Source organism: Pteropus medius, unplaced genomic scaffold (genome assembly GCF_902729225.1).
Source record: "Pteropus medius unplaced genomic scaffold, Ma_sr-lr_union100, whole genome shotgun sequence".
NCBI lineage: Eukaryota > Metazoa > Chordata > Mammalia > Chiroptera > Pteropodidae > Pteropus > Pteropus medius.
In genome coordinates, this window is record NW_024350924.1 from 11,759,813 (window position 1) to 11,772,125 (window position 12,313).

The 12,313-nt window shown below is 47.7% G+C and overlaps 1 long non-coding RNA gene across 1 annotated transcript; it reads left to right on the forward strand.

The window, feature by feature from the left end:
* The first annotated feature begins 263 nt into the window (after window positions 1-263).
* On the forward strand, window positions 264-8,328 carry LOC120585248 (uncharacterized). Its single transcript, XR_005648284.1, has 3 exons — window positions 264-360; window positions 4,691-4,848; window positions 7,874-8,328. It is a non-coding gene; the product is annotated as an uncharacterized LOC120585248 (long non-coding RNA).
* Window positions 8,329-12,313: the final 3,985 nt, after the last annotated feature.

The following is a 12,313-nucleotide window of genomic DNA, read 5'->3' on the forward strand; positions in this document are numbered from 1 at the left end:
TTTCGGGGAAAAGAAGGCGTTTGACGTACGGGCGGGGGCGCGGCCGGGCCCGGCCCCGCGGGGCCCGCGATGGCCCCGGGCAGGGTGGCCCAGGAGTGGCGGGCGCGGGGCGGCGGGGGCGCCGCGGGCGGGCGGGAGAAGAAAGCCCCGAAGTCGGGGAAGGGCCGGGGGCCCGCGCGCCGCCGCCGTGCGCCCGCCGCCCGGGAGGGGGCGCTGGCGGCCGGGGAGCCGCGGCCGCGGCCCGCGGTCTCCTGAAGCCCGGAGCGGACTGGGGTGGTCAAGAGCCATCTTTTCTCCTTTGATTTATCTTCTTTTTGTCGTCATGACCTCTTGGCCTCAGACTGCGTTAAGGGAGCCGTGGTAAGAGTGCAGAAAATGAGGTGACCTGGAGGAAAAAAGTAAAGTGCGATTTTTAAAAAAATAAAAAATTTCCCTTTACCCTCTGAAATTAATGTAGATGTACATTACATTTTGAAAGGCCCCAAGGTCAGGCTGCAAGGCTCTGTTTTCTGCCCTCCCCTGGCACTTAGAATAAGTTTTCTGGTGCGAAGGCAATTGTGCCAAGTGGTGGTCCACTCCCCAAAACATCACCCTGGTGAGACACGAACGTTTCCATGGTGATGACTTCGAGTTTTCCTGTTACTTCATTCTAATAACATTTTCCTACTTCAGGTGGGTAAGGTCAAACCTAGCTCAGCCCAGGTTTAAGTCAGACTTTTAAAAAATCTCGATGGTGTTTAGTTGACCTAGTTTCTCCCTATTCAGATCTAGGGATTTTTGTAATTGGTCCAGGCATGGTATCTTTTGTCCTGCAGCTCTTCCCGTAGAGAGGAAATAGGTTCTCTCTGCCTCCTGCTTGGCACTATCAACGAACCTAACCGAGTGCTTATTTCGGGTTGCTGCTGGTACTCACTTCTTATTAAACAATCTGATATACCTGTACCATCAGAAGCAGGATTTAGGATTTCGTATACGTCTAGTCTATACGATGCTATGTACCCGAAATCTTTGTGAAATATAAGCTCCTTAAATGAAACCCTGTTTTATTCTTCAGTGAACGGTGTTCATCTCTTTGCAGTGTTTTTGAAGGGTCTAGTGCGTTTTAAAGGATCTAGAACATAATAAGGATTCGTTAAACGACATCCTTTATCTTGATATCCTCCCAAGTGCTTAGCACGTGGCAAACACTCAATATCGGTTGAGTGAATGGACATGTCACATCCCATACTATCCGCACAAGGAAAATACCAGGATGAAGAAGATCTTTGAGCACAGTGATTTCATTCCATCAGTGAAGCTTAGTGTGGAGGTGTCCATCCAGCCCCTTACCCGATGCAGGCTCTCTCCACCTTGGAATGTGGACCTCTTAACATTTTCAGGAGAAAAAAAATGTACTTCATTAACAAGTAAGGCCTAACCTCTTGTCACTATGGAACTTGAGAAGTTTGTTTAAATATGGAAAATCTAAGCTCACTTGACATTGATCAGGGGAAAAAGATTTCTACACATTATGCAAGCTGTTCGTGTCAAAAACAATTAGCAGGCCCCAGCTTCCATTACATCATTCATTAGGAAGAGTGTGGGCTGGGAGCGCCAAGTCACATGACTTGATGGCGGAATGAAGGCTGAATTTTCTTTGTGTTTCTGCCCTTAGCCATATTCGGTTTCTAGTATGTTTGGAAAAGGTTAAAGCAGAACATGCAGATCTAGTTTATTTTAATGCCGTCAGACTGCTAAGCAGTGGAAAGTTGTTCAAGAGATTTACTGAGCTGTTTCCTTAGATTAAAGACTTTAGCGAATTAATTAAAAGGGTTCTGAGAGATACATACAACATGCCAGAGCCCTACTGGCTCGTAAAATTGTTCTTTCTGATTAATGTGCTGTGACAGCTGAGCACAGTGCACGTAAGGCTGCAGGGGAATCAAATAGGAGCAGGCCTGATATGTCCAAAGGCATGCGAGTGTGTGACTCGAAGTGGCCGCGACAGCAGAGTCAGCTGGCCACTGTGCTCATTTCCTTTCGCTCAAGCTCTTGAGCTCGGGAGAAGCACAGAGTCTGGCCAGGTGCTGAACCATTTGGTGAAAGCGAAGTCATGTCTTTAAGAAGAGCTTCACAGCTTTCGACGTGTCGGTACTATGCTTCGTGTTTTAGTTGCCAAGAACTCTCCCCTCAGGATGGTCATCAATTATGGAGCCGTTATTCAGTTTTCAGAGCGACTGACTGAGCCGAAAGTGAACTATGTCCATTAGGAGACAAATATCCCTGGAATTTTTGAAACAAGTAGATGAATCGCAGAGGTATTCTAAAATTTGGGGCTAAAGTCTGGGTGACGTTTGAGGTCTAGCTGGCTTAGAAAGCACATTCTTTTTAGCCAGCGGTGACATAAGCACTGTTAACAATGTCAGCCAGCACAGGTGCTGAAAGCTGTCATCGTCGACACATACCTGCAGTTAGAAATTGAATGCGCCCCTGCCGAATGTAATTGATGTATTCATTCAACACATGTTTATTAAACGCTGGGCCTTGGAGATACCTCCGTTCTCATAGTCTATACTGCTGTTCAATAAGAATATAATTTGAGCCACATATGTAATTTTCAATTTTCTAGTAGCCACATTAAGAAATTAAAAAGAAACCCATAACATTAATTTTAATAACTTTTATTTCACCAACTATATCTAAAAGATTATCGTTTTAATCAATGTAATCAGTATGGAAATTATATTGTAATTTCTACATTTCTATATGTAATCGATATAGAAGTTATAAAATATTTTACAGTCTTTGTTTTGAGTTAAATTTTTTCTGATTCGGACCGGATCTCACAATGCACAGTACTCAAAGCCACCTGTGACTGGTGTTTACCATATTGGAAAGCCCAGGTCCACAGGGAAATGCAGATGAATAAGCAGGTAACTTCAATAAAATGTAATAGGCTATGACGAGAGAGACGTACAATGAGAACTTAGTAAAAGGGCTTAGTTCCTTCAGTTCTTCCTCCCCAAACCCCATAATTCTCTCTGCTTCCCGGCAGCCTTCCTGCCATCGGTCTAATCTAAGCCAGCATCATCTCTTTCCTAGGCTTCCACAACAGCCTCCAAAACCGTCTTCCTGCGCATACCCAGCCCCCTCTCTGCAGCCAGAGTGAGCTTTTAAAAATGCACATTGAGCGTGTCACTACCCTGCTTGAAACCTGAAATACGTGATGACTGCACATGGAGCAAACGTGCAGCGAGGGACATAAAGCACCTGGCTCAGAGTCCTGCCGCCGAGTCTTCATTCTTCCCACTTCTCCCTTTTGCTCTGTCTCTGCCTCTCTCTTCCCTCTCTGCCTCCCACCCCGCCTTCCTCTCGTCACTTATCCGTCTCCTATCCTCTGAAATTCTTTTCTTTCTCGCCTTCTGCTTTCTTTCCAGTTTTCCTTCCTTCTTTACTCTCCTTCCCGCCTTAGTTTATTATAATATAGAATTCCAGTAGATGTAAAAATTTGCGCTATAGTTATTTACCTCTGTGGTTCAAGTTCTTCATTTAAGAATCAGAAGAGCTTGACCTTGCATCAGGATTAAATTAAGATGCTCTTTGTTTCGGCATGGTCTTTGGTTAACTTCTCTTGTAGATTAGGGAGCTTCTGTAGGAAAAAAAAAATGTATTATCTTCTTCTGGGAGGAAAACAATCCCCTTTCACATTTTATAGAGGAGAAAATGGCGCAGCTACTTGCGTAGGGTTGCTCAGTGGTCTGAAATAAGTCAGAAGGAGGACCCAGGCACCTGCTCACGGCCTACTTCTTAGGTAGAATGCTGCTGCCTCTAAGGTGAGTTAATTATTCATTGTCTGTGGAATTCAATAAATAAATGAAATACCTAATTCAATAAACCTTAGGGATGCCGACGGCTGGCAGCTTCCTTTAACTCTGCACACTCTTTGGAGGGCCCATTCTCTTGCTTGAAGGAACAGCCAACCCAGGCTGAATTATGGACGCCTCTGTACTGTACTATACTGACCTGTCTGTGGCTCCAACACAGATGACTCTGCCAGTTGCCAGCACTCTTTCTGCCTCCCCTGAGAGCAAGGAGAGGCCCCGAAACTACAGAAGGAGGAAAGGAGGTTATAATTCAAGAAGGATAATTCCAGTTGTCAGAGCATAGTGGGCACCAACACAACACAAACAAGGGAGGGTCTTTTCCTAGAAACGATGTTTCTGTGTGGAAAAGAAAGGCTTGGGCCCTGGGGTTCGTTCGGGACGAGCAAATGTTTCCTGAGTAGACACTGCATATGAGGCAGCTCTGCAGACACCTTTGCACTAAACCACTTTAATATTTGAACCTAAGAGAAACCCTTCGGCTTTTCCCCAGAGGGAATTTTATCCTGAAACGAGATGCTTCAGTGTGAGGACCAACTACAGAAATTCTTTAAGGTGCCTCCACAACCTGAGATATTTTTCCTTCCTTTTTTCCCCTGCTTTGCTCCACCAACATCCAGACAGTAGGTACCACGCTCCACGCTAACACTTTCCTTACATCTCCCTACCAAGGTTTACCGAGAATTTCTTTCTGAACAGAATTACTCTTGTGAAAAAAACAGTAGAAGCATGTTGTATTAGTTAGATCAGACCGATTGCTAGAACAAATAGACCTAAATAAGGAAAATGGCTCACCCGCAATAGTTTATTTCTCTCTTCTTGGGTGGCAGGTGGTCCTCTTCCACGCAGCCCTCAGGGGTCCGAGTTAACGGAGGCCAGCAACATGCATGGGGGAGCGCTCGTGGGAAGCTTTTAGGGTGCGTCCCCCCCAACTGGGCTCCACAGACCGGTGTCAGTAACGAGAAAAACAGTTCGTTTCTGGTGTATGGTAAGTACGGAAATGGAAAGTAAGCTTTTAGAAAGTTTTAGAGCAATTCTGATAATTTTGTGTTCGCTGAATTTAATTAAAAATTTGGGTTTCATTGGACTTTTTTAAAATTTAATTTTTCCAGGAATTTTTTGTAGTTTATTTTACAAAAAGTTTGGTTCACAACGGATTAGAAAGAGAGAACAAGGCGTCTTTTGCCGTTACTGTATTAGCAAGAACGTAATCACGTTCCAAGGCCGGACTGTGCTCGGAAAGCTTCAGGAACCTGTTTAAGGAGACACAGTAAGCGATAGAGCCAAGATTCAGATCCGGGCCCAAGTGAATCTTAAAACTGAATTTCCCCACTGCTTCCCGGAAGGCCCCAGTGTCGCTAGGCTGCAGATGGAGGGACCAGAGGCCGAGGGATGATTGACATCTGCCTTTTGCTCTTGCCTGACTCCGTGAATCTACCAGGAGAGCTGACATCCACCTCACCCTCTCATGGCCTCAGATGGCTTCAGGACTCACCGTGAGCTCTTGGCAAGGAGGGAGGAGGAAGCCAGAAGGTGCCAGCTGAAATCCCCAAAGGATTTGGCTCAGCCCGTCTATGGGAGAAAGATGGGGTATTCAAGGAGGAGGGAGGCAACTCTCAAGTTCAAGGGAACCATGCTTAGCTCAGTGCCTACTCCCCGGTCTCAAGTCCATTCTCAGAGCTAGGAGTGTCAGCCTTCCATAAAATATGAGGCCCAGAAGACTCCAGGCAGTTGATAAGATTGTCTGGGCATGAATTCTAGCTCTGCTACTTACTGTGTGACCTTGTGCAACTTATTAACCTGTGTGCTTCGGTTTCCTCGCTCAGAATAGGACCAGCTTCGTGGCCTGTGACTTGTGCACAAAGCGTCTCATGCAGAGGGCCCCAGGTTCAACGCTCTGCTGTTGTTGCTGTCTTGAAATTCTTTACTTTTGAACAAGGGGTCCCACAGAATTTTCATTTTGCATTGAGCTGCAAGTCGTGTAGCTGGCCGTGTATATGCATACTTAATTTCATAGTGAGGTCATATTATAAGTGTTGCTCTTTCCTTCTTTCCTTCCTTCCTTTTTTTCTACTCTCTTTTTAAAAAAAATCTCAATATTCTATCTTTGGTGACCTTTTCCTATTGACACATTCAGGTCTACTTCCTTTTAACATCTATAGTACACGTGTGTCATAATTTCTTTGTCAAGTCTTCCATTGATGGATATTACTTTGTTTATGGAGTTTTGCTTTTAGAAATTATGCTGAAAAGACCATCTTGGTTACACAGATATAGAAACGCTCACATATACTTTGGCATATCTTGAAATTATGTTCATATACTGAGCTAGCAACACAATTACTGCTAAGTAAAAGGACATTTGTATTTCAAATAATGATCGTTATTGCTTTGTTGCTCTCCAAAAAGTTTGTATTGATTTTCACTCCTACCGAGAATATTTGAGGATGCCTATTTTCTCATACCTTGCCAACTCCGCAAATTTCCAGACTTTAAAAAAATTTACTGATCCACTCGGCAAAAAATGGCATCTTGTATTTGTTTTCATTTGTGTTTATTTAATCACATACGAAGTTTGAACATTTTTTTTCCTACACGTTTATTAGTCGTTTTTCTTTTTCTCTTTTTGCAAACTTCCTCCTTTCCTCCTTCCCTCCCTCCCACCTTCCTCCTTCCCACCTTCCTTCCTTCCTCCCTTCCTTCCTTCCTTCCTTCCTTCCTTCCTTCTTCCTTCTAAACAACAACCCTTCATTTTCCCCGCTTTTTTAAAAACTCAATATTCCGTCTTGGAGATCAGTTATCTACTAGATTCTACCCCCCTCTCCCTCCTGCCCCAATCCCCACTTCTCCGAGGCTCCGGGCACCCCTCTCTTCCCCCACATTCACTCTAGTGCCCTGTGCATCCCTTCTTTGCCCCCAGACTTCAACCCAGCAATGGCCTGTCTTCCTTCGAAGTCAGAGGCTGCTTTCCAGCCTTCTTGGCCAGAGATTGGGATTACCCCCATAAACATGATTGATCGACGGATTAAATGTCCCCGTAATCGGGGAGACGGCTTATTTTCTTGGTAGCTAGTGTCCAGCACAATTCTAAGCCAGGAGCTGTTCCTCGTCATGCTGGAGGGATGGAGGACCGTGATGGGTCACGACGAGCGGTTGGGGAACAGAGAGCCGTTGCACTGGAGAAATCCGTGCACCCGCTTCGTGTGAGTCCTGGGGAAAGGGGAGACTCACAAGTGCAGAAGTCCTGGAGAGAGTTAGAAATACAGATTTTGCACACGAACGAGAGGTCGGTGTTTAAATCGAGATCTGAGCTGTGCCTGCTTTTGGAAGTGGCCAGTAGGAAGCGGGAGAGCGAGCGGGGAGAGGAGAGGGCAGCGGAAAGGACCTCGCCACGGTCAGCGGCAGCGGAGGAAGTGTCCACGGAGGAGACGGGAGGGGCTGGAGCTGTAGATCATGGAGCAGAGGTGTAGAAACCCCAGGAAGAAAGAGGCCGAAAAACTAGAGAGCAGAGGGACGAGGGACATTTACCAAAGAAAGGCCTTCAGTTCCTGAGCTCGACGCGGAGGAGGAGGGACAAGAGGACTTGGGACCGCTGGGTCCAGGCTGCTTGACAAAGGCAATGGCGAATAGAAAGGAAAAGCAGGGGGCAGCGGCTACAGGTTGCCGGAGGGTGAGGTTAGGGTTCTCCTGCACGTCTTTGAGGGCGGAAGGAAAGGAACTCGGAGAGGGAATTTCTGAAGCCGATGGAGGACAAAGGGAGGAGGCCGGTGGAGGTGAGGCTCTAGCGTTCAGTTTTCCTGCTTCATTCGCAAGGACGTAAGCTCAGGAAGGCAGGGATTTCTGTCTGTTTCGACTTTGCTCTATTCCTAGAGCCTAGAACAGTGCCAGGCACCTGGCAGGTTTACAAAAACATATTGCCGAAGAGGGGAGAAGAGCAGGAGTTATTAATCCTACATACCAGGAGGAGAGGCTGGCTCTGGAATGAAGGGTAAATAAGTATCTCTTCCTCTTAGACCTTAGGGAAGACGGAGAAGCTGGAGGTGAAGAAGGAACTCGAACCTGAAGCCCTGGGTGGAATGACGCAGCATCCAGTGAGAGCGACCGCAGGAGGGATCTGAGGGGAAAATTCCCTCCTGCTCCCCACAGGGCCACCCGAGCTGGCCTGGGACACCTGCGGGGCGCTCTTCCCCGGCCCTTTGTGTCCCAGCTGAGTCTTGTGCACAGTGAAGAGAAGAGACTGACCTTCAGGAACACGATTTGGATTAGAGAATTACTGATCGCCTGCCAAGTGGGTGGGACGTTGTTTTCCTTTCTTCCCACTTTTGTAGAAAAATTTTGTTATGAATGATTCATCTTGCCTCTCATTACTCAGCGTACAAATCTGTGAGCTGACAAGAGGTTAAAACCCAGGGAGAACGTATCCACCCCCACCCGCACCCCCAATTTCCAGTGGATGACCATATTTGCTATCTCGATTGTGGTATTTCATGAAGATGTGTCGAAATTATCAAATCGTACTTTTACATTTGTGCAGTTTACCGTATGTCAGTTAGACCTCAATAAAGCTGCTTAGAAAAAGGAAAGAAAGAATCTTATATGTAAAACTTTTGTAATCACGGAGTTTGGATATTTAATTAAGTAAACTATTTTTGGATACTTAATTTAGATATGCTTACTTGCATAATACAAATTGGTCTAATTTGTCTGTACAACCAAAGAGAAAGTCATTTTGGAATAAAATAATTATTTTGGGGAAAACGAAGGGCAACCTGGGGAGACGAGATACACAGAGCGTCTGTCACACGCCTGGATAAACTGGCCGGAGGGAGCACTCAAGAGGAGGCGGGCTGGTTAGCTGGGGTGAGCGTTGGGTTCTTTTTGAAACATTGTTTTAGCTGGCTGTCTCCTTGTTCCCTTCAATCTACGAAAGACCCTCCCTTTCCCAGCCTGGAGGGGAAGATGGCTCTCTCCCAGGGAAGCCAGTGGCTCTGCTGTCCTGCCAGGGTCCCGTTTCTCCGTCCTGATGTGCGGCAGAACTTGGGAGACACCAATCCGACTCACCAAATAAATGCATCGGGGGCCTGCTTTCCCTGCCCCCAGGACTCAACAATGAACCGGACCCTTGCTCAGGCCAGTCTACTTTAAGCTTTTCTGAAGAAGTTTTAGAAATTATTTCCATAGGAATTGAATTTAAGTGGCGAAGGATTTAAACAACTCCCAGTTTGTTCTCCGCCATTGCTTTGCAGTCTTAGGGTTTTCATGCCAGACGATATGCATGAAAAGGGCGGGTCTTAGTCCTAAAGAGATAATTTGGTTCTTGACCTTGACCTGAAATTCAGAAAGGAGAGAGACTAAAATCCCAGTGGTGGGGGAAGACCTTCAATATTTACTTTGTGAGTTGGAACTGGTCTGCCTGATAGAGCTCATTCATAAACGGGGAGGGTAATGGCCCCAAATTTATCAAATTCAAAGGACTGGGGGGTGGGGGGGTGAGACGGAGCCAGTGGTGACAGTACTTGCCTCAGGCTTTGGCTCAAAAACGTCCTGAGAGGGACTGAGTTCCCCACCACTCCCCACACCTAGTCACCGTCAGGATGCCCTTTTAAAATTGTCTTCGCAGCGCTTAGCAGCATCTCACTACCTTACCTCGTTTATTTTCCATCTCTCCTCATTAGAATAGACTCTCTGTGGGAGTGGGGATCTCACCTCCTGTGCTCATCACTGTGTCTGCACAATAATGCAGAATGATGGCTTCCCAGAGCCGGCCGCCCTAAGCGCAGGAACTCCTGACTGTGTTACCTCATGTGGCCTTTTGCAGATGGGGTTCCTTTAAGGATCGTGAGATGGGGGAATATACTGAATTATCCAGGTGGGCGCAGCGTCCCCCTGGGAGGGAGGGGGACGACAGAAGCAGTGATCCCAAAGTGGGAGAGACGTGTGAAGATGCCATGTTGCCGGCTTTCAAGATGGAGGGAGGGGCCGTGAGCCCAGGAGTACAGACAGCTTCTAGAAGTTGGAATAGAAAAGGAAACAGATTTTCTTCTAGAGCCTTTAGAAGGAATGTGGCCCTGCTAACAACTTGATTTTATGAATTTGGACCTCCGGAACCATAATGTAATAAATTCCTGTTGTTGTAAGCCACTAAATATATGGTAGCTTATTACAGCAGCCATAGAAAACTAATACGAATGATACCTGCCTGGCACGTAGTAGATGCTCATAAATATTTGCTGCTTGACCGACCCTCCTTATGTCTGGAGCCCCAGCCTATAACAAAAATAATAATTTACCACTTTAGAGTGTTGTACTATAGTGAAGTGTGTTTATATTCTTAATTTCATTTTATTTTCACAATTCTTATGACTCTATAGACAAGAAAATTAAAACTCAGTCGCCCTAAGCCCCATAGCTTTTTAGAGGCAGAAAGTAGCTTCGGAACCAATATCTTTATTTGATTCTTATTTTTTGTTTATAAATAACACCATGTCAACAATAAAGTACAGGTTAAAAAAATTCGTTTATAACCCTTTTACTCTAATAGGTCAACAAGTTTTATTTTTCTGTGTCTTCTTCCAGGTCTAGTCTATACAGATACACACTGAAAACATCTTTGTAACTGTAGTGTGTGTGTACACACATATATGTTTTTATTTTTCTTTTTAACATTGTTTTATCGCCTGGGTTTGGGTCCTTTGGGAAACGGATGTGGAGACAAAGTTACAAGTGTCAGAAGGTTATTGGGGGTCACGCCTGTGACACGTAAAAGGAGAGGAAGAAGGATTGGGCAAGGAGGGCCTCAGGTCAGTGCAGGTCCGACCACCCCAGGCAGCCCAACGGGGAGGTGTGGGGCAAAGACAGCCAGTGGGAGGAGAACCATGCTGAGCAGAAATGGCCAGTCCTAGTGCCCACGTCCTGCCCGGTGCCCACATGGGCTGCAGGCGGCCTGGGCAGAGGGTGGTCTCAACTTGAACGTGATAGTGAATCCTCAAGGTGTGGCCCCGGGAAGCTGTGAGATCCCTGCTCTCCTGGCAGCTGAACGGAAAGTCCTCTGTTGATGGGAAGCCACGTGGGGCACCTCCGTGGCTGCCACAGTCCACCCCTGTGTCTGTCACGTGGCTTCGCTTCTCCGTACATAGCGAGTAAGGGTCCCGTGGACCACTCTCTCTGAGGAGAAACCGAGGTGAGGGCAGTTAGTGGGATAAAGCACAGCCGATGGCTGCAGCTGGTACTACTGTTTCCTCTGCTCTAAGTCCCCCTCGCCCTCAGCCATCGCCTTTGCTGTTCTCGGCGGCCCACCTGGTAGCACGGCCCAGACCCTAGTCCCTGAGGGGTCTGAGGCCCCTCCCCTGCTCAGGTCAGGTCACAGTTGCTGCCCTTGTCCGTTCGTGGTCACGACTAGGCAAGGGGTACCGACAGGAGCCCGGGGAGGTCACCGCACATATGTCCCCCTGCCCCAGCCGTGTGATGGCCGTCCTGCCTCTTTCCTGTCCCTCCCCTGACAACGTGGTGATTTCTCTTCCCACCTGCTGCCCTCTGTGTACGAGGAGCCCAAAGTGCCCAGGTGGCGGCCATGGTGTGCGGCTTGATGTGACACTGTGGAAACAGTGTGCCCCTGTGGGGATCGGAACTTCTAACCCTGCAGGGCCCCGAGTGGCAGGAACCAGGAGGACAAACCCCCCAGCGGGTGGCTGAGAATGACGGTGAGTTGGTACTGTGTGTGACTGTTTGTGTCTCTCCAAAATTTATGTGTCGAAATCGTAATGCTGCAGGCGGAAGTGTCAGGAAGGGTCCTGGGGGTGTTAGGAGAGGTCCGTCCTGGGGGCGGAATGGGATCAGTGTCCTTATAAAAGAGGCCCAGATCGATCCCCACCTCCTCTGCCACGTGAGGACACAGTGAAAAGCCAGCCGTTTGTGAACCACGAAGTCCTTAGCAAGCCCAACCCTGGCACCGCGACTCTGGACTTTCTGGCCTCCAGGATGGTGAGAAACACACGTCGGTTGTTTGTGAGCTGCCCGGTCAGGGGCACCCTGCTACGGCAGCACGAGCTGAGGACAGGGGCGCTGCTCCTTTCCTCCTCCAGGCCACATTCAGAGCTGACAGTGTCCTGTGTCACTCAGGGTATAGGTCAGAGCAGTGCGCCTAGTGTGGGAAGTATTGACTTCACACCCAAGGGACTGTGCTTCCTCCTTTGTGGGAGGGACGAGGATGCCGCGATTCGTCTCTTACTTTGGAAGGGGTGTGTCAGCTCGTCTCTTAAACGCTGGACGTCACCAACGCCACCGACGTGGCAGGTGCGTGAGTCTCTGTAGGGACTTTCTTGCACACACTGGGGCGCGTGCGTCTTGCCAAGGCTTGGCGCATGCCGGCTGCTCGTGCTCGTCCTGACCGTTGGACATCGTCACGATGTCATCGATGTAATAGACCGAAGGGATGGTCCGCAGGGTGTCCAAAC